Genomic DNA, 25,270 nt, shown 5'->3' on the forward strand with positions numbered 1-25,270 from the left:
CTTCCTTAGAAGGAGATGAATATAACCAGAGGAAATTAGAGACGCCCAGCTCTGGAGTAAAATACATTTTGCCTTAAAAAAAGCAAGAACATAAAACTCTGACACTCAGTAGGACAAAGATGACACTCCTTTTCCCAGTTCTTATGGATTCTAAACACGGGGTCATACGGCGGTTAGCAAATACAGTGGCTGGAAGCTGAGGCCTAGACGGAGGCTGCTTGGGCTCAAACCTGTGATGTCCTAGTTGTGGTGTCAGGCAAGTTACTTAACCACTTGTGCCTCAGTCTTTCTATCTTTTAAATGGGTGATAATCACATCACCCTCCTAGGAACACTTGGATCAAACAAAAACATCTGTGTGAAGACCTGGCAGTTGGCAATAAAGAACAAAGAACAAAGAATAAAAAACAAAGCCAGGTACCCAGGACGTAAGCACCCTTACCATTAGTTAGAAGTCCTTAAAGGTATAGGTCATTTCCTAGAGGTAGACAGCCACAGTAGGGACCAAAGGATAGTAGTCCTGGTTGAGACAGAGGCTGTAAGGAGACACAAAGATCCGGAAACTGGAGGATGGGCCACTTGGGGGTAAGGGGCTGCAAGAGGGTGGACAACTGGGGAGTAAGGAAGGAAAATGAGCAGGAGCAAAACTTTAAACCCATTTTCTTTGATCTTGAGGGAGAAGGGGCCTACTATGGGCCAGGCAGGGTGTGAGTGAGAGACACGACCCTCACACAACTCTACCAGGTTGGCCTAACCAACGCCGACCCATAGGCTCATCTCTGTTAACAAGGCCAGGTGTAGGTATAACAATAACTGTTCACTTGTAAAATAGGAGCAGGCAGGGCTCCAGGTACTTTTCAAGCACATTAACACATGTAATCCCTCACAGCACACTGAGGATGCACTGCTAAGGGAGCTAAGGATACAGTTTAATCAGCTGAGGATGAGCTCCGGGAGTGCAGGACAAAGGAGACCTTCCCAACCCAAGGTGGGCTTCTGTCAGGCGAAGAGTCCAGACTCATACCCTGCCAAACCCGTCGCCAGGCAGCTGCCATAATCAGCTTGTTACAACGCAAATCAGATCACACCACAGGCTTTCCAAAGGCTGAGCCCTGAAGCCCAACATAATTTTTCCCTTACTGAAATTTCGATTTAACCCCCCTACTCCTGGCCTCAAAATCTTAGGAGGAGCTTCTCTGATAAGATCTATCGGCAGCATCTCCTATTCTGTGGTGTGTGTGTGTGTGTGTGTGTGTGTGAAGCACAGATAGGGGGAAACTCACAATGGGTGTGCGAGGCAAGACCCCACAGAGGTCCAAGTCCTGGAGATAAGAGGCCTTAGAGACACCTGACTGTTGCTTTAGTCACCCAAGGAGGATAATCATTACCTCAGGGTAGCCACAGAGGATGAGGTTAGGCTCACCCCTGACTGCCCTTTGCATGCAAGCAGAGACAGGAAGCAAGGCCACTCCCTGTCCGGGCCCATTGTCCTCTGGGTGTCCTATTCCTGGCTATCCTAACACTTTCTTCTCTCTGGCTTATCTCCAGACCACCCTGGTGCTATGGCACCATCGTGGGATCTCCATGCAGGCTGTGTGTGCCTGGTGCACAGCAGGCTGTAGGACATTTTTGCAGACCAGACGTAGCCGGACCCAACACTTACCGTACACAGCGTGGGGGGCGAGAACACAACTGACAGGAACTGTCTGTCTTCTCATCTCTGCTCTGATGTCTGCCAGCTGATGACCTGGGGAGCCTTAACCTTCCAGCACTCCAGTTTCTGCACCTGTGAAAATGGGGTAATACTACCTCCTTCGAAAGGATGATACAAGTATTAAGGAAGTCCTCTAGTAGTAAGCACTATTAATTACCATTATTATATTTAGCTGCAAGATATTGGGCCAATCACATCCCTGAGCCATGGTTTTTGTTCTTGTAAAGTAAGGATATATCTGTCTCACAGGGTAATCAAGAAGGCTGAAAGAGAATATTATGTGGAGAGGACTGAGTGCACATCTTGGAAAGCAAAGGGTAAGACACCAACCATTCTTTCAGGTCTTGCTGGCTGAGTGACCAACCAGCCGGATGTGTGAATTAATATTAGTCCAGGTAGACACTCTAGAGAAGACAGAATTGCTCTGGGCCTCCCTTGTTAAGGACGTATGACCAGCTCCCAGATACAGTGTCTCCCAACTTGCTTCCGTGCTTGATCTCCCTCAGAGCTGAGTCACCAGTGGCTGGTTTTTCATTGGAGAAATGGTCCAGAGAGGCTCCCTTTCCAGATCTGTACCTGAACAGGAGCCTTCAAAACCCTACTGTCAAGGAGGAACTAGCGGAGGTATTTCAGACACAAGGCATTAGTGAGGGAATATTCGGAGGCAGGGACTGTACCAGTTAGCAAATGTCAAACCAAATCGGAACACCCCACTTGCTCTTTGTCTACAAGCCAAGTCCTTCCATGTGCTGGCAGAAAGGCCCTGGCGAGCCTGGCAGAGTGGTGGATTTATGCACCGGGACCCCAGGAAGGGAGAGATGGCAGTGAATGCCCACCCCCAGCGCCACAGAGGCCCATGCTTGGAGCGAGAGGGAGATCCACCCGAAGTTATCAATGCTCAGTTGTGGGTCAAAAGGGACGTCAGTTAGGTGGCAGCTTCTCCCTGAGTGTGGCCTTTATCACCCCCATGACTCTGAACCCAGAATGTGGTGCCATGTGGACAAAGGGCTTTCACTTCCTTTTACATTTTGTTTACACACAAAAAAGCTTACAGGTAAAAATTAAATTAAATTTTTTGGTCATACATTTACTAAACCACTTTAATTGAAAAGAACCAACTTATGTACTATTAAGACAAGAAGTCACAGTACTTAAACTTTTCCTTTGGTTGGTGGTTTGTGGATCAGATGTGATTCTTTTCCCAAGGCTTTGTCCTCCCTAATCAAAACACCACGGGTATCTTCAAAATGCACCTAAACCTTTGCATAAGCTACCCACTGAGCCACTGTTCAGTATTTATTGAGCACTGACTACGTGCTAGGTGTGGGGCTGGGCGAGAGGCATGAACAAAATGGACCCTGCCCATGAAGAGCTTCATGTATCCAGGGTAAGCAAAGGACTTCGGCCACCCAAGTCCTGGTTATGTCTATCACGAAACATGCTGCAGAGGTTGGGTTTTTATTTTATACTGATGATGTAACAGTCAAAATTTAAGAAAAACCTTGAATCATCCCTGCCCATAACCTCACTGCCTTAGCAGAATGATTTCCATTTGCCTTTTCCTCTGGTTTGAAACCACAACATGCGCGTCGTGCTTTCAAACAGCAGCAATGATCACAACCTACTTACGGGATAATATTTTCCCACCATTTACATTTTTATATATGCTCACCTGGTCTTCATAATTAAGTTTTTCAAAGGCTACCTGCTCTTCTGTCCTGGCTCCTGTGCCAGAATTACAAATTATTTCCCCATTGTTGGGCCTTCACCTTTTTTGGGGGGGAGGCAATGTGGAAAATAGTTGTGTTCGTTGACTCAACAATGACTTTGGAGCGCCACCCAAAGATCAAGGTCCCACTGGCCCTTAAAGTCCCAAGGAACATCAGCAAGCCACTGCAGTAAAATGAAAGGATACTTTGGAAGATATACAAAGTGAATTACACTAAAAAGCCCCAGCAAAAGGGACTCAAGTCTGAGGGGCCCGAAAGAATTCTCCATTTTCAAAATGACTGAAGTAAAGTGTTTGAAGAAGTCCCAGCTCCCAAGTTTCAGTCACCAGCAGAGCTGAAACTACCTCTACACGAAGTTGTATTTCTAAATGGCAGCTCTTCTGATTCATTGGCGACTGAGGGGAATCCCCTTCACTTCAGAAAGTTCTTCCTGACCCTGCTGACCAGCCAGGAAGTCCCAGACTCTCCTCCTGCCCGCCGGAGAGTGAGGCCAGCCCTGTGTTCAGGATGGCAGGGCTACTGTGTGGTCTGACCTCTCTGGGCTATCTTTGCCTCTCCACTCCTCACTCTGAACAGGGTGGGAAAGCAGCCTAGAAGGGGAACTGTGGCTTGGATTTCCTCGTTAACTAAGTTTCCCACTGCTTCCTTAGAAATAAAAGAACACACATTCACTTACTCTACCCCAGAACCATCTCTCCCGCAAAACCCCATTGTCTGGTAAAACCTCTATCTCAGCTGCCAGAAACTGATGTAGAATTAAAAAAAAAAAAAAGGTACACAGCCAGCTGGAAACTCCAGGTCTCAGGCAGCCTGGGGCCAGTTGATGAGTTTGTGGCTTCTCCTTCTTCCTCTATATTCTGAGGCCCAGCTGTGCGCCAAGTGGTATGGTAGGAGGGATGGTTACTGGTCAGATTTGCCCATCTGGAAGCTTCCACACAACAGAACAATTCTTCATCATTTTTCCCTCCAGGGCGAGCTTCCCTTGGGGGCCTTGGCAGAGCACTCACCACATAGGATTGCGCTAGGTTGGAAAGGGCAGTTCACTTGCCCCTCCAGAGCCTTGAGCCCTGAGGGTAGGCACAGGTCTCACAGCGACAACTTGGTCAATACCCTGGAATGAGTGACTCAGGAGCACCCTCTGGAAGCGTCACCCCCTCCCTGTCTTTACTAGATAGGGGATCCAGGACAAGTCACGTCCAGATCCAGTCAGGTCCAGGCGACGAGAGGACGGCAGGGCCCTCTCCACCAGTACGGGGCTGCATACTAAGTACACTAGGCAATTTGGTCTGAATTTCCCTGACTTCAAAACATTTCAGAAAATGAAATCTCCCACTAGGCAATACAGCTAAAGGAAGAGGGTTTCCACAATGGTAGGTACTCGGTAGGTACCTACCACTGAATAAATGCCTGTCTTTTTTCTTGGCAAACCCCAGGAAGTGGGGATAAGGAGCATCTGCAGAGATTCTGCAAACTACAGCCAGAAGCAGCCTACCCGAGGAGAAGCCCAGAAACACTAGCACCTGGTTCTCAAACTCGCCTGAACACTGGGGAGCTACAACTTTGAGAAACCCTGTTAGAGGAATGGGCGACTCAAGCAAAGTCAAATGGTCACAGCAGAATCTAGGTGATGAGTATTTGGCTATTCACTGTCAAATTCTTTGAGTTTTGCTATATATTTGAACATTTATAACATTTGAACATTTAGCAAAGCTCATGATGCAGTGTTGGAAAGAAAATCCTAATGCCTGGGCCCCAGAGATGGATTGAATTGGTGCAGCCCATGAGTCAAGAGTTGAAAGAGCTCCAAAGTGATTCTACTATGCAGCCAAGGTTGAATCCCTTTGCTCTGATATGGGCCAAGTGTGGTTCAGACCAGCAAAATCAGCATTACCTGGGAAATGACTAGAAATGTGAATTCTGGGGCCTCAACCCAGATCAGTAGAATCAGAAATTCTGCGAGTAGACCCAACCATTGGTATTTAACAAACAAATGCCTTCTGGTACACACTAGCTCAAGTTCATGGTGCTCAAACTTGGCTGAGGAAATGGGGCAGGGGCAACAAACAAGCCCCTACTGGTGTGGTGGCGTCCCACAAAGCAAAGGGTTGCTGGTCAGAGTCCCGGTCAGGGCACACACCTGGGTTGTGAGTTTGGTCCCCAGTTGGAGCGTATTCAAGGGGAGCCAATCAATGGTTCTCTCTCACGTCGATGTTTTTCCCTTCCTTTCTCCTTCCCTTCCCTTCTTTCTAAAAATAAATAAACAAAATCCTTTTTTAAAATAAATAAACAAATAAGATTCCAGAACCAGCCTCAGACCTCCTAAATTAGGCCCCAGGGATTGATGCAGTCACCTCGGTACTGGTCGGCTTCAGAGTTCGTCAAACCCAGTACCCATTGCATTTTGACGAGAGACAAGGTTTCAGCACTTGGTGCTTGCTTGGGGCTTGTCTCACTTGCTAGAACTTCTATAAGTCATGACACTGCCCCACAAGAGAAAATTTCTTACAGGAAAAATTCCTTCGGTACACACCCGTTTCAGCATTTGTCAGGAGTTCCTTCAGAAGTTTGGAATGCATTAACAACTAGTACCAAGCTACCACTGTATACTTTTTTGTAAGTTCCCCGGTGATTCTGATGTTAACCAAGGTTTGGGCCCAGCCCCTCCTCATGCCAGTCTGGAGCTGAGCCCGTCAGAGGGCCGGGCCTTGGCCAAGGCTCACAGAGTCCCAAAGGAGTTGGTGAATAGGACCCAGGCTCCTGGTTCCTTGCTCCACAGCTCTCCACACCCGCTGTGTTTGCTCCTTCTTTCTGTAGGTCAGGTGGTCTTGTGGGAACCCAGGCTCACAGCTCCCTTTCTGTAGCCTCCTACTTCTCAAACCTGGCTGCACATTGGGGTCACCTAGAGCTTTAAAAAATCCAGAAAGCTTTCTCTGAAATAAGTAGGGTACAAGAAATGTCCTCTGGTATCATTCCATCTGTACAGCAACCCCCTCTCCCTCCAGCCTGCACCCAGCCCCTGACCAGTAGGTAAAGAAGGAATTCTGTAGCTGCCTACTAATTGCTAATTTTGCCCAACCCACTCTGTGAGCCAGCTGCATTCGTGGAACCCAAGCACAAGAAGTAGGGCTAGCTTTCTGCTCTGACGTCAGCCTGTGCTGCACCCCCGTATCATTCCCTTGGTTCCGTGAAGTCAGCAAGGAGCCTAGAGGAGTCATTAAAAAGGGGTGACTGGCATGGAATTTCTCACCTTCCTTGTCTAAAAAACTCAGCAAATATTGTCCCCAAAATAGTACTGTGAGACGTAATTGGAAAAGGGGGCAGGGGAGAAAATGAGGCAGGAAAAGGACTAAAAACCCTGGGGGAAGAGAAGTTCCTTAGAGTAACTGCAAGGCAGGAGGCTCAATGTTAACACAGGAGAAGGGCCCTGCCTGAGTCAGGAGCAATGAGAAAGGCACCCACTGCCCTCAGGGCAGTTCAGTAGGACCTGGGACATTCCCTGTCCTAAGCTTGTCACCAAGCACCAGGGCAAGGAACTAATAGGGTGGTGGGGATCAAAATGGGTCAGGGTCCCCATTGCACAGGTGAGGAATCCGAGGCTCCGAAAATGAAGCATGTTGTCCTAAATCATACGCCAGGCAGAGAGAGGGCCAGCTCTGTCTCCAAAGACCCAGCCCTTTCAGCTTCTAAGTAGCCAAGCTAAGACCAGACTCCAAGTCCAGTGCTCTTTCCCCATGGCCGCAGGAAGTTCTCAGAGCTCCCAACGAAAGTCACAGCCAAGAGCCCTTTTCACAATAGGGGACCTGACAGTGAAAGTTCCATATTTACAGTTCCCAATCCCCAGCCTCCTGCCCGGCCCACCCCCCCCCCCCCCGACCCCCCACTCTCTACCTGGCAGCCTTCCCAGCCTTGAGTCTGACTCTTCCTTTCTCAATTGTTCCCAGAGCCTTGGTCAGGGTCTTTCTTGGCCAACATAACTGAGGTCTAAAACACAAGGATTGGCCTGGTGACTTTTTTTTTAACGAACCTTATTATGTCCCAAAGTAAACCACCCCCAGGAGAATCACTGGTGTATGCCAGGAAAAGGCAGGAAAGTTTGAACTTCTATCCACTCTCCCCTCTCTGGCCCCTGTCCCTGTCGGAGCTGGGCTACCAAGGACTAAAACTGAGCAGGAGGTTGGGTTCCTTAACACCTGGCAGAGTCAGGGAAAGCTTGAGTCTTTACGTACAATGGGACTACCTTCAGGTCAGCAGACGGTCTGGTCCAACAGAGGGCTCAGAGATTGTTTCTCAAGGCCTGCCCAACCCCCAAAGCAGAGATGTGCAGCCAGCCCAGGAGATCATGCAGGAGGGGCAGGGCAGCCGGGCGATGAGGCCATGAGAACCCCACGTCCTCAGTCCTTTTTGTGCGAGGGTTCACTTCTTCCATTTGTGACTTGGTGAAAAGAGTACTGAAATGAAATGGAGGAGATGGTTTCACCTATCGATCCATTGATTTATTTATTTATTCCTCATTCATTCATTCATTTATTCATTTATTCACTCATTCAGTAGATAATTTGGGGGCATCTGCTATGAGCCTGGCACGGCTGTTTACAGGGAGAACAGTGACACAACACCCCAAGGAGTTCAGTTAGGATCGTCTCAAAGGAGTTCATGCCCCTTAAAGTGTTCTTAACTCCTAAGGCCATTCATTGCAGACATCTCTAAGACATTGATGAATCCTCTTCTCAGAAAAATGACAGTTACCATGAAACTATGCACATAACTTTAGAGGTTTTGGTAAAACTCAGAGTTAGACCTCCCTGTCTTCTACCTAGGACCTTCCACCAATTCTCCATGACTGAAGGGTTTCCCTACTGTAGGCTGCAGTGTCTCCACCCATAACATGAATTTTCTGGACTCTCTTCACCAGATAGTCCATGCAGTACTCTCAAATCTCAGAGATCAGTCATTTCAGAAGCTCTCCCTAACCCCAGGTTTCAGAAAACTGGTCCATTGCAGTGAGATTAGGAGAAAAGCAGATAGGACCTTGAAAGTTCTTGAGGGCAAACAGAAGGTGGAGGGCATAAAGCATTGTCCTTAACAGAGACAGAGAAAAAGAATTCTGGGTCCCAGCCTAAGGTACACACAGTCTCCCCCCAGGGCAAAGGTTGTCTGGATAGTGCAGTGATAAGTTCCTCTGGAAAGCTTAGCTTTGGTGACACCCAGTAACCACCCCTTCAATCACAGGAATTCCCAGAAGGCTGAGGTCATCAAAGTCATCTGTGCATTCAAATAAGTAATTATCGAGGAAGGCTCCAGGGATACCAGGTAAATGACCCAGACGAGGTCCCTGACCTCACGGGCTTCCATTTTAGGGGGGCAAACAGCAGACCACTCACATGGAAAACAAGCAAGAGCATTTTAGGTAGTCATAAAGCGAGAAGAAAATAGAACCAGTAATGGGGTAACTAGGGCAGCGGCTACTTCACACAGGGTCCACAGCAAAGGTGAGGTTTGAAGTTAGAATGACTTCAATGAGCCAGACAGGAGAAGGTGGGAGAAAGCCTTTCCAGGCAGAAGGAATGGCAAGGGAAAAGGGCCTGAGGTGGGAAAGAACTTGGCAAAGCAGTGAGGGGGGAACGTGAGGCTCTGGGTTCTGGGAGGCAGTGGGCTTACACCATGTGGAACCTTGTAGGTGAGAAGGAGCTAGAAGCCACCGGAAAGTTTTCCAGAGAAGAAAGAATAAATGACCTTAAGACTTTAGGGGGTGTCCCCTCCCTTTACCTCTTGGACCTCATTCCTTCCCTCTGTCCTTACAGCCACACTAACCTGCTTGCTTTTCCACAAACAGGACCACTCCAGGCCAGTCGCCTTGCGTCCTTCACAATGGCTATTCCCTTTGCCTGCAACACTTTCCCCCCGGATATCCACATGGCCCACCCCCTCATCTGCCAGTCTTCGCTCAAATGATACCCTCTCAGGGAGGCCTTCCCCACCTCCAAATGTGTAATTGCAACTCAACCAACACTCACTGCCTCCCTCCTCTGCATTATTTATCTCTGGAGTACTTACCATTTGCTAACACATCAAACAATTTGAATATTTGTTTGTTTACTGTCTGACTCTACTGGAACATCAGCTCCATGAGAGCAGGGATTTCATTCATGTGCTTTGTTCACCACTGATCCCCAGTACCCAGAACAGTGCCCAGCACTAGACAGCGCTCCGTAAATATTTCAGGAATGAACGATTACAGTAGTTCAGATACAAAATAATGGTGGCTTGTAACAGGATGTTGGCAGAGTGGATGGAGGCAAAGGGCAGGGAGAATTCTGGAATGTTAGGCTAAGCAAGTCTAGAGCTGGCCGGTCCCCTGCCCACATGCTCTGCACTACCGACCGCCTTGTAGAGCCACAAGCACGGGGATCCCAGTCTGAAACCTGTGTGTCTCCTCCCTCCTTCTTGACTTTCTTTTTAGCATCACATCTGAACAAGACCAGGGGCCAAAAAAAAATCCAACCTTATTGTTGAGACTAGACCCAGAACTCCAAAATCCCCTACAAAATGTAAATAAGTAGCCAACCTAAATTTATGTAGAACTTAGTACCTTGTTCTCACTTTCATTCTGTTTTTTTAGATAAAATTTACATACCATAATATTCACCCTTTTAAAGTGTGCAATTCAGTGGGTTTTTTAGTGTATTAGCATCCATCACCACTAGTACCTAATGCCAGAACATCTGGGTCACTCCAAAAAACACCCCTGTACCCATTAGTAGTGACTCCTGTAAGATATCTCACAATGGCATATTAATTGTTTAAAATTAAAATCACTTGAGAAGCAGCAGGAGCAAGAAGAGCTCTCTGACCCTCCTAAGTTCAGGACACAAATCTCCTCGAGATAGGTTCCCTCCCTGCTGCTGAGGGCCGAGAGACGACTTTATCGCAGGGGTTATACAACCCAGAGATGACAAAGCCTGTATAGACTAACCCTGCAGCTCCTTTACTAATGTACCACCCAGGCCCAACCCTGGCTTAGAGTCCTTGCTAATGAGCACTAACGTTCTGTGTTCTGTCAATTTCTCACAGAGTCACTGTTTCTTTGTCTAAAAAGTACTGAAAGCTATCTAGCTTGATCATTTCTTTCAGCCTCACTTCATGATCTGAATATTACACTACGATTCTCCTCTGTGCACATATTAACTTGGTTTTTTTCTTGTTAACCTAGTCTTGTGCCAGTTTTATTCTTTTGTAAATAGTCCAACCGTAAGAACTAAAAAATGGTACAGGGGTGATTCTCCCCCGTCCCCAACACTCCCCACTCCTCCCGCGCCTCGGCCCTGGCAAACACTGATCTACATTCTGCCTCCATGAACTTGTCTATCTGGACATTCCCTGTAAACAGAACCATATCAGATATGGTCTTTTCTGACTGGCCTTTTTTACTTAGCATGGTGTTTTTGAAGATTACTCATGCTGAACATGTTACCAATGCTTTGTTCCTTTTTGTGCCCAGTGCTACTCCACCGCATGGCTGCACCTCAGTTCATTTATCTGTTCATCCACGGAGGGACGTTTGGGTTGCTTCCACGGTTTGGTTTTCATGATAACAGGGCTCTGAATATTCACATACAATCTTTGTGTGAACATATACTGTATTTCCAGTTCTCTTGGGTAAATACTCAGGAGTAGAACTGCTAGGTCATCTGGTAACTCCACATTGAACTTTGTGAGGAATTGCCAGACTGTTTTCTAAAGTTGCACCTCTGTTTTCACCCCCTCTTTACTGATGAGGAAACCTAGGTAAGGAGGAAACTGAGGTGAGGAGGAAGTGAGGAAATTTGCTCATACTCACCGGCTTTTTTAAAATTAATTAATTTTTTTTAGAGAGAGGGGAGGTGAGGGGGAAAGAGGAGAGAAACATCATGTGTGGTTGCCTCTCACACACCCCCAAATGGGGACCTGGCCCCACAACCCAAGCATGTGCCCTGACTGGGAATTGAACCTGTGACCCTTTGGTTCACAGGCCAGCATTCAATCCAGTGAGACACACCAGCCAGGGCCATATTCACCAGCTTTTGAATGGCGTACCACAGGGCACTGATGGGCTTGCTCCTGAAAAGAAATCCTTTCCTTACCTCCAATGCCGTTTGTCCATTTTTAAAACTTCTGAGTGACTTCTGTGTGCTGGGTGCTGGGATGGCCTCTGAGATAGAGATAAACATAATCTTTGCCCCCTTGGAGGCACTGTCTAGTGGGGAAAACAGACGGTAGGCAATGATTACAATTTTGATGAGTGTAATGGTGCTCTACAAGAGGAAACATCGTGTAACCTATCCTGTCCTTTGCATAGTAAGAGTTTGGGCTTGGAGCCAGCCTGCCCAGGTTCAAATCCCTGTTCCTCATGTACTAGCTGCGGGATCAGCCTAGAAAGCTCCCTAACTCCCTCCCTACATCTCTGTCCCTCATAAGGAAAACAGGCTGAGCAGCAGTACCTAATCTGAGGGGTGGAAGGTGGATTTGATGCATCAAAACCTGTAAATCTCTTAAACCCTGGCCCAGGTGAAGCCCAAATAAATACTAGCTGCTGAGGTTGCCCTTACACTACACCTTACCCATCATTCAGCAGTATAAATCCAGGTCCCTCTGACTTGCACTGCTTCCCACTGCATTTCCCCCCACTGACCCTACACCGCTCTGGACAGAATTAACCCAAATCCCCACAGGGCTCTGTTCCAGCATCTGCAGCTCAGCTCATCTGGTCTGATGCTCCAGTTAGAACCCCTGAACACTGGGCTCCTCATTATACAGAGAAGGAAATGCTTTTTCTCTATCTTTTCTTCTTAACTAGATTGTGAGCAACTTGAAGCCAGACTTTCCCACTCTTATACTGCTAAAAAGAAAAATAAATTGGCAAGAAAAACAGGTGGAGACAGAGTCATAGTGGGTGGTAGGGTCACAGGCTCTGGAACCAGACAGGCCCAGGTCTTAGTCCTGCTCTGCCACCTCCAGCCACCTGACCTGGGCAGGTTGCCGAGATCCTCGGAACCTCCTTTCTCATCTGTGCGATGCAGGTAGGGGCAGCTGCCTCTTAGAGCCGTGGCGGGCTCTGCAGTGAGCTCAGTGCCCTGCCTGGGCAGCACGCCCAGCAGAGGCAGCCAAGAACAGGAAGTACACGAGGTCAAAAATGAGCTCGCAGAGATGTCCTTTGATCATTATCGTGTACATTGATTGGGTCGAATGGAACAGAATTTGCTGTTTGGGCTATTTTCCTCTCCTAACCTCATAGATGCTTCCTTTGTTATTTTTATTAAACAAAACAGGAACAGAAAGTATTCATTTAGCTGTACATCCAGAGAGCTATGAAGAAATGCAGCGATTGTGTAATTCCCAAACTGCCGTGCTGCATCATCAGCCCACTAGTGCAAGAACTACTCTAACTCCTAAACTATACTCTGTCGCCAAGGAGCTTCCTGGGCTGGCTTCAACACTTACTTAACAGGTATGACAGAGGGTATTAAAAAATTCTTCCCACTCAGTGATGCAAAGATGATCACCCATCGGTAGTGCATGTCCCATTTTTAATCTTCAGAAGTTTGTGAGGAATAATAAATAACATCTTTGCCTTTGAAAGGTGCCTTTTCTTCAAGTGGGTTTCATTAGGGATGAGATGCTTATTTCTATCAAAAGCAGTCACAGGTGGCAGCTCCTGCTCCCTGTCCATTTTGTATTCAGAGGCATTAAAAACCAGGAGAATTTTGCACAAAAGAAGCACCCAAATATAATTCTAAATTCAGAAAAATCTCACTCATTTTGGCAGCGATGGAGCTGGAATTTACCCTTATTAGGGCAAGTGAACTGTGTGTTAATGATTTAAGAAAATGTAACAAAACAGACTCTGCTAGGACCCCACTTTAGTCAAAAGACATGCTAATTATAAACCATTCTAACCTAGAGTCCATTTTCAAATACTCTCTAAGACAGACTTTTCATCAATGAGTTTTAAATCTGATTGTGAAATCAAACATAGATTGAGGGCATAGAGCACAGGGGATACAGTCAATAATACTGTAATCACTGTGTCAGGTGGCAGTGGGTCCTGGAATTATCAGGGGACACTTGGTAAAGTTTATGATCACCTAACCACTATGCTGTACACTTGAAACTAATACAAAATAATATTAAATGTAAACTGTAATTGAAAAATAAAATTACAAAATAGGTCGGTGGTGACTACAGTTGGGCAACTCAGAAGAAAAGGAGAGAAAACAGAGGAGAGGAATGAATGGCGCCATGCTGAGCTGATGTTTGACAGACAGCAGTCAGACCTGGAGAGTAAAGTTGGGGGCAGTGCCCAAACCCACACACTCCTGCACCTACCGTAGAGCCCTGCCCGCACCAGGCACCCCGGGGCTTTGCTCCAGACCCTTCGTAATGACGGTTTCTGGATCCATAACCAGGACACGCGGCTGAAGGATATAGCACATCTGAAATGAACACTGACTCGGAAGATCCAGCTCTCCTGAAACCCGACCTCAGACACCCGCAGCCCGAATTACCCTTGGGAGGCATCCAGAGCACTAGAAGCACACTCTCCACCCTTTGCTCCTTGTTTTCAGGTGGAGGCAGTTGGGAGAGTGTGGGTGATCCTCTGCTTATTTCCAGCATGTTCCTTGTGTCGCTAGCAGCCCCTTTACCACTGCCGAGGGGTGTCTGGGGAGAGGAGTCTGCCTGGGCTGCCCAGCTCATGCTGAGAGGGCGCCATGTTCAGGCACCCCAGGCACAAAGGCCTCTCTTTCACATTTCAGCACAGTGGACACTGTGTGGTTGCCATGGTTTGTTCTTGTTAAAACCCTCAAACCCTTCTCTGCTTGAGGAGAGAGTCTTGGATACAGAAGAAGTTAGAAGACTCTTTGTAACTTCCCCAGGTCATACCTCAGGGAGCAAACCTTGTGGTCTTCTGCAGTAGAATCAAGAATTCGGAGGGAGGGTGAGAACCGGGGAGAACTAGATACCTCCACCACCTTTGGTACATGTGGTATCCTGTGCTTATTTCTACCAGTCAGGCTCCCCAGTATGGTGTGGAACCAGATGTGCGGCCTCCCCTCCAACCCACTTCCTCCTTTCCAGGGGAGATGCTGACGGGGAGGGGAAAGGGCAACGAACTAAGCCAGAGGGGACCTGGGGGCCTGGCCCTGCCTCCAGCTGTGCAGTGGGCCACAGGGAATTCATTCCATGTCTCTAGCTTTATTTCTTTCTCCTCCAAACATGGGGTTTCCACACTTCGGGTGATAACTTCTGGAACGGGGTGCAGTATTCAAATGATACACGGACATTCTTCTGGGAAGAAGTGCCTGTGCCTTTTGCCACGGGCTGAAAGAGTGTCCCGACCTCACGTGGATAAAAGGTCACGACTGAGGGCCCTGTGCTCCGACACTGGGTGGCATGGTGGCCATCCCCTGGGTTTGCCATTTGGTGGGGTTTTATGCAGGCTCTCACCACAGCGACCGTCCACTCGCAGCTCAGACATCACCAGGGCTCTCTGACCCCTTCCGGGACCCCTGCTGCCCGCAACCGTGATTGTTTTTGTCGAACAAAGTCTTGTTTGGTCCGTAGAATAAGAGATCAAGTTCCCCGTGGTGACACTGCCACCTCTCTCCAACTGGTCACCAGTGTGCTTGCCTTTCGCAGGGTGCATCTTCCCAGGAGCAGGGGGAGAATGGACCCCAAGGACACTTGTGAACTGTGCGGTTGACACTCCAGCCTCTTCTCTATCCAAGACCTTCCCCCTCAAGCAGAGGAATTGTGCAGGACCTTAACAAGAACCAAACCATGGTGACCTGGTGACCCAGAGTGTCCGCCCTCACTGAATCTGGAAGGAAAGTAGGCCAAAGGCTTTTGCATCCAGGCTGCCTGGAAATGACGCCTTTTCCGCATGAACTCAGCAGCCCAGGAAGTGGGCCCAAGCTCCTCCAGCTCCTCTCTGTGCCTCTGCTTCTCGGTTGTTCTACCGAACAGCTGTGGGCCCACTGAGCACCCAAAAACCGCCCGGGAATGGGTGTGAGAGTGTGGAAGCATCATTTCTCATTTACCTGTTAGTTTCTGATTTGCTCTCCACACCTATACCCGCCCTCAGCGCCAAGCCTTTCTACAGTTGTGATCTCTCCCTGAGTTCTTAGCTCCGACACCCTCACCACCCTGGGAGTTCCCTGAGGGCGGGGACTGCGTCTGGGCCAGGCCCAATGCCCCCGCATACGCTACACTGAAGGGGGGGCTCTAAAGCAGCACCCACAGAAATCCATGGGACACCCCTCTCCTTCCTCTGGCTGACACACCAATCACAGGGACGGGAGGGAAGGTGAGAAGGCAGCCAGGAGCCGGGGCTCCAGAGAGGCTCAGGGGACTGTCACCCTCCTGCATGCAGGTTCTGGTTTCCATTCCCTGGGTGGCCCCCACCCCAGGGGGCTGACGTAATAGAAAGAAAGCCCCAGCTGGTCACCAACAGGCGGGAGGATGAAGGGGCACTGTTGCCAAAAGACGGGAAATGGGGTGAGTGAGCCGGGACACTCATCCCAGGGGGAAGGTCAGGTAGCTCTAACCGTGAGTGATGTAACCTTTGCCCGAAGGCCACACAGGACAAGAGAGCAAGCCTCCTCTAAAGATGCATCTTCACCTGGGTCAGGAGCCCCTTTGGCCATCTGGGGAAGCCTACAGAGCCCCTCTCAGAATGCTGTTTTAAAATACACCCAAGGCACATAGAATTTCAATGAAAACAATCATATTTAATACTAGCAATCAAAATATTTTTAGAAGTATAATATAGTGATATACATGCAACTTTATGAATGCATCAAATAACGAAACCTGGGAGCAAACCTTTACTTACCTTGACTTTGAAGAAGGGATGGACTGAAATACCTTTCAGGGTGCTCCACAGCAATCATGAAATGATATGAAGATATCTGTGATTTCTATGGGTGACAGTCACAGGCACTACTGTGGTTTGACACCCACATTCACAGTGCAAGAAAACGCTCAATTTCAGTTGGAGGTTACTGAAAATTAAGATGTAATTTATTCCCACTCAAGTTCACAGACTCCTTTAAATCCTCTTTGTGGAGCTGCAGGATTAAGAATCCATCACCCAGACCCTTCCACAGCTGTGAGACAATAGCAGGACTTCTAGGGTGGCGGTTCTCACTGGCCATACACGAGAACCTGGTGAGGAGACACTGGCCCCACCTAAGTGGAATCCCTGAGGATGGCGCCCTGGCATCCAGGGTTTTGTTGTTGTTGTTGTTGTTGTTGTTAACTCCCTAGGGGATTTTAGATTCTACTCTGCAGCCAGAGTGAAGAGCCACCAGCTAGAGGGACAGAACCAAGGAAAGTGAGCCTCACTGTGTTAGAGGGCCGGGTACAAGAGCAAACCTGAACTCTCCTCTCAAGACTGGAGCCTGGGCATCACTGCCCACCCACCCAGCCTTCACCTGTGGGCAGCTGATCCCAGGTTGGGCCTAGTGCTGGACACAGAGAACACCACAGAGGGAGGCTGCTTCAACCCACGCCCCTTCTGGCCTTGGGCTGGTGATGATCTTTCTTGGGTAGAGCCCTCCCTCCAAGCTATCACACCCCACACAATTGTACCTACTCTCTTTTCTGAGCTCCACACCATGGTCCATCCACAGCCTCTCCCACCCTGCCTCACCAACAGGCAACTGCCTTGAAGAACTCCAGGGACACCACTTACATTGGGTTCTATGAAAATGGTGCCCCCTGGAGTTGTGCAAAGAGGGAACTGACAATCCCGAGTAGAATGCAAATCCTCAAGGGCAGCTCTGAGTCCAGTCCTACTCCCCGCTGTCTCTCTGCTTCTAGCACTGACTCTGGCACAGTCTGTAAGCATTCTAAACGATTCCTGTCTGTTCTCTACATCTCAGCTCCCTTGCAAAGGAAGGTGTGGGGGAGTAATCATTCTGGACTCTTCCATTCTTCACAACCCATTCACTTGTTTATTCATTTCAATCCACAAATATCTGAGTACCTACTATCTGCTAGGCACTGTTCTAGGGACTTGAGCTATGTCTGTTTAGAAAAGGTATGAATCTCTGCCCTCATGAAGTTCACAGGTTAGCAGGATGCGGGCGGGGCGTGGGAGAGACACCAGCACACCATGTCTGAGGAGGCTCTACGGTGTGGAAGGGGGATGAATGCAGGAGAGAGGTCAGGTGGTCGAAGTGAGAGGCACTCTTTTTAAATAATGTGACCAGGGGTGCTCATCTGAGAAGGAGACATCTGAGTAAGGTCTTGGAGGAGGTGAAGAAGTGAGCCAGATGGAGAGCTCACCCATGCAGGGGCCTGGAGGCCACTTGCCTCCTCCCAGAAGAAAACAGAGGCCAGCCTCGAACCATGGAGGGACACAGTAAAAAGCCTCAGGCCTATCCCTGGGGGGGAACAAGGAAAAAATGGAAGAAAGGGTTTTAATGAACTTGAACTTCAATACCAAGTAGCAAAATAATTCTGCTTTTATTGTCTGGCAAAGACAACATGAGAATGGCATTGGACTGAGAGCAAGGGATAACCAGCCTCCACCCGGCCAAACAATGGGGAAGTGGGGCTGGAGGAAGTGAAACTCATGAACCAGAAGCCTTAGAAGGCCCTCCCCACCCAAGCACAGCAGCTCTGAACAGAGGGCCGGATGCCCAGGCCCCAGCCCAGGCCTTCCCCCGGCTCCATTCTGGCCCTGGCACCTTTGGTGGGCCACCCCATCACCTGCCCTCTCCCTGTGTTCCTTGAACTCATCAAGCACAGTACCATTTCAGGGGCCTTGCATTTGTCTCTTGTCTCTAGGGGCAGAGATCTAGGGTAGAGATCTCTGACATTCACTGTGACCTCAGTCCTGTTCTCAGGTTTTGCCTCAGTGGTCTTCCTTGCACATCTTGTACTTTAAAAATAGCTCACCATCACGCTAACCCTGTTCCTCTCCATCCCCTACCCTGATTTCCACAAACTAATATCATGTTATGTATCAATGCACTGGCTGTGTCTTAGGGCAATAGAAAGTGAGCTCCATGGGGCCAAGACTCTTCTTCATTACTGTGTGGACAAAAAGGAGCTACATATTAAACCTGATCGGCTCAGCGGAGGTCTGCATGGCAGCCTTCCAAACTCAGACTTAAAGTAACCACATAGGATGGTCTGCAGTTAAAACTTTCGAACTAAAAGCAGGTCATGTCATGTCCTAGGCTAGAATGTTCCCTAACAAAAGTCCAACTTTACCTTGACTGAGCCTTTCTATGGTCTTTTTGCATCTATGATAACACACTTTTGGAATGACAAGATAATTTCCTTTTTTCAGACCCCTCAAAGCACAATCAGGGCACCAGAGGGGAGACCACAAGCCTCCTCATTGTTATCGGTATCGTGTTAATTGTTGACTGTTAACCATCCTGTACCCACCTGTGTGAAAGAGGTATATGTCTATCATTTTACAATGTTATCCAGTCCCAGAGTTCCCCCCTCCCGCTCTGCTTTCTCCCGCCTCCTTAATCCACCACCAATGGATTTTGTGTAACCCCCCATGCCACCTCTTTTGATTGTAATGTATGAAATAAGATGCCAAACTGCCCATTTCCAGAGCATTTCCTCGATCTGTTGAAGTTTTGCTTCAGAGCAATTGTCATCAGTTTGACTCACATAAACTCATAAAAATTCTTTATGGATTGGACGTCTTATGGCCCTAGCCCAATTGTCTTTTGTTTTGTCTTGTCTTGTTTTGTTTTGATGGTGGCAGCATGGTTTATGAAGCTGGGCCTTACTGCAGGTCCTGGGGCTCGCCCGCAGTGCTCCTGATATGCAAAGCCCAGATGTTCTGAGCAGTGACACTGGGAACTTGACAGCAACATGGGTGTTGAACACAAGTTCAGCATCTGTCATCTTCACATGGCCACCAACCACTGCCAGACACAGTACCTTCTTCGTCTGGGACTTAATTGTGGATTTTACTTCACTGACTTTGGCCACCACGTTCTCATTGTGGTCAACAAGGAAGGGAACTTGGCAGAATTATTAAGGCCTGGGCCCAGGATTTGTGGGATCTTGATCAGAGACTCTGAAGCCAAAAAAGCGTCATACTTCTTGGCCAGGTGAGTGACCAGTGTCTCTTTCTTGTTGACTTTCTTCAGTGCCTCGATGTCCACGTGGGGGATGTCCATGGCCTTGGCCTCATCACAGCACTGCTGGTCCTCCAGAACACACACAGAGAACTTGGCGTGGGGAGTGGACTTAAGCCTGGTGGTGCCTGAGAAGCATTTGCCCTTCTCTATGGGTCATAGTTCTTCAAGCTGGTCTGCAGCTCCACCCAGCTTGCACTGGTTCCCGGATAGGACTTCCTGCTCCACCTCATAGAGGGTGGAGGGGTGGAGGGAGACTTTGCTGTTCGTGATTCCTCGGGGCACAAAAACTGGAAAAGAGCTCCAATTGCCTTTGTAAGAAGAGAATATTTGGACACAGAGGGAAGAAGACGTGAGACAGAAGGAGAAGGCCATGTGACCATGTGGCAGTGACTGGAGGGGTACATCTACAAGCCAAGGATGGCAGACCCCTGCCAGAAGCTAGGAAAAGGGAAAGGATCTTTTCCTACAGTCTTCAAAGGGAGTAGGGCACTACCGACACCTAATTTCTGACTTCTAGTCTCCAGAACCATAAAAAAAATTTCTGTCTTAAGCCAGCCAGTTTGCAGAGCTTTATTGAGGCAGCCCTAGGAACTAATGCACCAGTGTTATCTGGAACTCCAGTCCCGTAATTGGCCAAAGATGGACCATTCCATTGGCTGGGTGCCCATCAGTGGAGGGCCCAGCCGCAGTAGATAGGTCCCTGCCCTCAAGGAGCTAGTGGGGAACACGTGATTTACAGCTTGTTTACAGCTTGCCAAGATTTCCCTGCCCATTCTCGAAACAGCATCTTCCAGAAAGAGGAAGTGATGGACCTGCAGTGAAGCAAGCTGACATTGTGAAGGCACATGCTGACTCAGTGGAAAAGGCCTCACATCCCAGGTCACAGGATGTCATCACAGAGTGGCACTGACTGATGCAGACATAGCACCAGTCACATATGTCATTGCAAATGTCCTCATTATATTTTCAAAAAGCAAAAGAAATAGGTAAAATTAATTTTAATATTTTATTTAACCCCAAATAGCCAAATTACCTTTTCATATATTATAATCATCATAAAAACTATTGAGGTAGTTTTATTCTTCTTTCATACCAAGTCTTCAAAATCCAGATGAGCACAGCACATCCCAATTCAGACCAGCCACGTTCCAAGTGCTCTGTGGCCCCATGTGGCTGGAGGACTCTGCACTAGACAATGCAGTTGTAGAAGCTTCCAGACACACTAGCTGTGCTTAACATAGGCCCATAGACTTCCAGGGCTTTGTCAATGAGCTTTGGAAAGTCCCTTAATTTCCCTGACACTATGGGCTAACATTCGAGTCCATGTACTTTTCCCTCAGGAGAGGGTTACTAGTTCTACTGGATTTCAACGTAGTCCAGGCTCTTCCAAAAGGTCAAGAACCCCTACAGTGATTACAGACTTATAGGCTGAAGTCGAAGCCTGGCTCCTTCCTTGTACAGTCCAGGAATCTGTGGACAGAGAAGCGGGTGCCTTATTCCAAGGACCATATTGCTTTGTGATACAGTTTGGACTGAAAGCCATGGTTCGAGGCTCTGTTAGTACCCCACCCACCCCCACTGCTAGTGTCCCCAGCCCTTGAGGGCAGCTGAGATTCTTGTTGTGATATCAGCAGTGGAGAGGGTGAAGTGGGGGGGAACCAAAGTCTGCAAGCAGCAGTTTCCACAGCTTTGTGCACCTACAAATGTGACACATTCTTCTGCACTTATCTTTTATCTCATACGAGTTTCCACAGAAAGAACATTTCCTCTTTTTTTTTCTTTTTTGCTCTTGTCCCATCCTCCTCATCGAGAGCCTAGCATCTACGAGTCACCCCCCTGCCACTCAGAGAGAGGCTCCCAATAGAAATGCTTCACCCCGCCCTCCCACTCAGGGTGGACCTACACAGAAGGCTTCTTTATAATGGGAGTCCCCAAATCTGGCTGGTCATCAGAATCACCTTAGGAAGTGGGGAGTTGGGGGGTCAGACCCATACACCTGAATCTCTGGGAAAAGAGCCCAGGAATCCTCTGCTGAGAGGTGGTTCTGTTTGCATTTGCCTTTGGATGTGTTTCTTTGCCCTAAGGAAGTGGCATGGCAGAGTGAGAGCTGGGCTTTGCAGTCACCTGAATTTCGAAGCTGGCTTCTTGTCACTTTCTAGCTCTGAGACTTTGGGCAATTTTTGTTTTAACCTATCTGAGTCTCCATTTCCTTACCTGCAGGATGGAGATAACATGAGATTAAATCACCCACAGCTGTTAAGAGCCCTGCTTTCATTCCTTGCAGATTCCAACCTCCTGGTCCTTGCCCTTGCCTTCCCCTCCCCAACCACCAACTGACTCCCCATCCTCCCCCATGTAACTGGGAAGTTTCTTTCAAGAATGTGGTCTAGTGGCTTGAAGAAAAACCAGATGTTTCAGACCCTGGCATATTTAGGGTGAAGACACTTCCTTTAGTTTCTCCCAAGATGCCAACATAAAGATAACCATAGCTATCTCCCAAAGGATGGAAAAAAGATTCCTGAAACCAATTTCAGAGTCTTGACATGACCCAAAGCAACACTACAGATTTCCCACAAAGTCAGTGGCTGGAATCCTGCAATTTCCTTCAACAGAAATGTTAGTGTTGACTCATTTAGTGATGACGTATTTTTTTAAAGTCCATAAACTCCCAAGTAAGAAATGGTTTCAGAAAGTCCCTTATTGAATTACTCTCCAAGATCCTCTGAGAGGGCTGGAGCAGCTCTAGCAGCCTTGGCTTCCCGGAACATCTGACATCTATACTGTCTTCTGCTGGCCTGTCTCAGACCTCCACCCATGTAGGCCAGGCTCCTGCTGGTGCCTGAACACCACTGAACCACGCTAGCCTGAGTCCTCATCACCACACGTGCCTTCTTGTCCTCCCCACTCATTCTCATCCTTCAAGTTCTACCTTCTCCAGGAAATTTCCAGGTCTCTCCAGGCCCCCAAATTTGCAGGCTCCTTCTTCTGAGTTCCCAAAGCCTTAGTTACCAGCACTTCCTCCCTGACCTCTTTACTGGGAGCTGACTGGAAGCCTGGGTTCTTGGGCAGGGCCCAGTGCAGGGGCTTTGCCAAAAGAAGTGCTTGATAAAGCTTTACTGGTTGCTGGATTTGATAAGCCTTCCAAAGGGAGGAAGTGGAAATTCAAATTAACTTAGGGCCTAATCTAAATTGTGTCAGTCTGAGACCTGCATGACTTGGCTTAGGTCAAGTCCCATTAAACCTGAAGCTGCAAGAGAGGAAACAAGAGTTTCAACAAAACAGCCTAACCACAGTGTGCACATATCTTGTTTGTTATCTGCAGTGACGCTTTTGGTTTCAGGCACAGAGGCCTATTGCGAGATGAGTTTTCTGGTCCAGGAACTAGATCTTTGTTATTAGATCAGCTGGAGACAATGAGGATGAGCCTCTACTCAGGGTTAGGGCCTCTGTCACTTTCAGAAAAACTTTTTCATAAATGGGCTTCTTTTCCACAAAATGAATCACAAAGTCAAGAAGAAAGCATATTGAGAAGGAAAAAGTCCTGCCCAGGGTGTGTTTTCCTGAGTCACTAGCTTGTTTTATTTCATGGAAATACTATTGAATTGTGTAACTAAATCCAGTTTCCCTTTTCTCATCGGTTGCTAGAAAGCTCAGAGTTAATTCTGTGACCCTCCACAATGAGGATGTCTATTTCTGTATTAGTTTCTTCACTGGCTCCATTTTATGTTGATATCTTCACTTTTTCTCTATTTTTATCATCAACCTGCTGAAATTTGTCTTAAGTCCTATTTAGAATAAGGAGGTGAGTAAGAGAAGGAAAAAAGTGGTCCTTGCCCTTTAGGAATCAAGACTAGATAAGTAACACAAAGGGAAGTTAACAGTTATTTAGCACTTATGCAAGGCAGTAGGGTATATATATCATCTCACTAAATTCTCCAAAAAGTCTCACCAGGTAAGTAAGCACAGACCTGTTTTCCTCAAATTGAAACTAGAAAAGTCAGCGTTTGTGCTGTCTGTCACTACAAGAACCAATAAGTAGAGCCAAGAATTGAATCTTCATCGGCGTCTTCTCAGATGCCAGCCGTCTGAGAAGATGGCGAGTTCTGTGACCTCAAAAACCATCTTAACATCTCAAGCCAATCTTTTTTATAAGGAGAAGAAAAGGGTAGGAAAGGGGTTTGGAAAAAGGTTAATCAGATAAGATTTGCAGTCCTGTGACAATTTTCCTAGTATTTCTTTATCTGCTGATCAACTCTTTGTCTGAGTCACTTCCCTCCCTGGAACACAATGGCTCAGAAACCATTCCCACTGCTTTCAGACTCCTGGGGGCACAAAGGCTGAATTACTTGTGAATGTCTTAGAGTCAGGAGGTCCTGTATTCCAGTTCCTGGAACAACAGTTTTCCACATGCATTAATCACCTAAGCCTATCAACTATGACTAAAGCTAAAATCTTTAACTCTTGAGTTTCCCTACCAAAATTAGTTTTATATATGGGGAAAGAGAAGCCAAGAGAGTCATGAGGCCAAGATCACACAGTTGCTGAGTAGTATGGCTGCAACCCAAGCCCAAGTGCAGGTGATAACAAAGCTTGGGCTCAGAGGCACAGTATTTACAATCAAATTTTAGGGGCAAAAAACGAAAGTGCTGTAATGGTTTTCATAGAGAGTCTGTGGAGGTAAAAGCAGTAACTTCTGGGTAGCCTGCTCTAAAAAATGCAAATGTCTTTGACTCAAACAGAGAACATTATTACTAGGTTCATAGTATGTTGGTGGTAATAATAAATAGCTAAAAAAGTAGAGAGCCTGAGGGTCCCACTGCTACTGCTCCCAACTTCCCCTCAAAATCCAGGCTTCAGGGAGGACATGGGGACTGCACACCCCGAGGGCAAAGTTTTTATATTGGAGGCAGGTCAAAGTGGGGTTTCTGGCAGCAATGTATGAAGGGGCCAGGCCTCTGGACTCCCACACAAGTGTCAGCGGCAGCTGAACCACCTCACCAAACAGGGAAATGCATTCTGCCAGCTCTGAGAGCCTCATGGGAGCAGGGACGCACCATCATGACCCATACCTTCTGGGAACACAGAAGCCACAGTTGTCAGCTGCCTCTGTCTAGACGACCTGACTATAAGGCCTTTTGAGCTCTACTCTGATAGCAGTGATGCGAATAATGCACCAGCTGAAGGGAAACAAGATTCCATCCCAAGGGCCAGCCCAGTGACCTGTCTCTGTGTCTTTTGGCACCCTACAGGAAGGATCAGGCCATCAGATACTGAGGAGATCCAAGATGGCAAAGGAGTGAGTGGAAGCTACACTAACCAACTCCCAGGACCAATCTGGAATTACAACTAAATTGTGAAGAAATCATCTGGAATAAACAACTGAACAATAGCAGGAGAGAAGCCTCATAACCATGGACCAAGAGAAGAAACTGCTTCACCACAACATGACCAGTACAGAGTGCGGAAAAGATGCAAGAGGGCTGGCTGGGCTCCCACTGGCGGCTGCTGAAGTTCTGGAGGAATATTTCAGTAGCTGGGGATACCCCTGAGAAGTGTGAGATCTAAACCCCTAGCTGGGCTCCTCAGCCTACAGCACCAGAACCTGAAAAGTACACAGATAACATCCAATTGCAAAAAGCAGCAGAGTTTCTCTCTGCCAGAGATGGATGGCTG

General features: G+C 47.8%; 1 pseudogene; it reads right to left on the reverse strand.

Annotated features, from left to right (window-relative positions):
- Window positions 1–19,236: 19,236 nt before the first annotated feature.
- LOC114497101 lies at window positions 19,237–23,778 on the reverse strand (annotated as a pseudogene).
- Window positions 23,779–25,270: the final 1,492 nt, after the last annotated feature.

This window comes from Phyllostomus discolor, chromosome 5 (assembly GCF_004126475.2).
Source record: "Phyllostomus discolor isolate MPI-MPIP mPhyDis1 chromosome 5, mPhyDis1.pri.v3, whole genome shotgun sequence".
Taxonomy (NCBI): Eukaryota; Metazoa; Chordata; class Mammalia; order Chiroptera; family Phyllostomidae; genus Phyllostomus; species Phyllostomus discolor.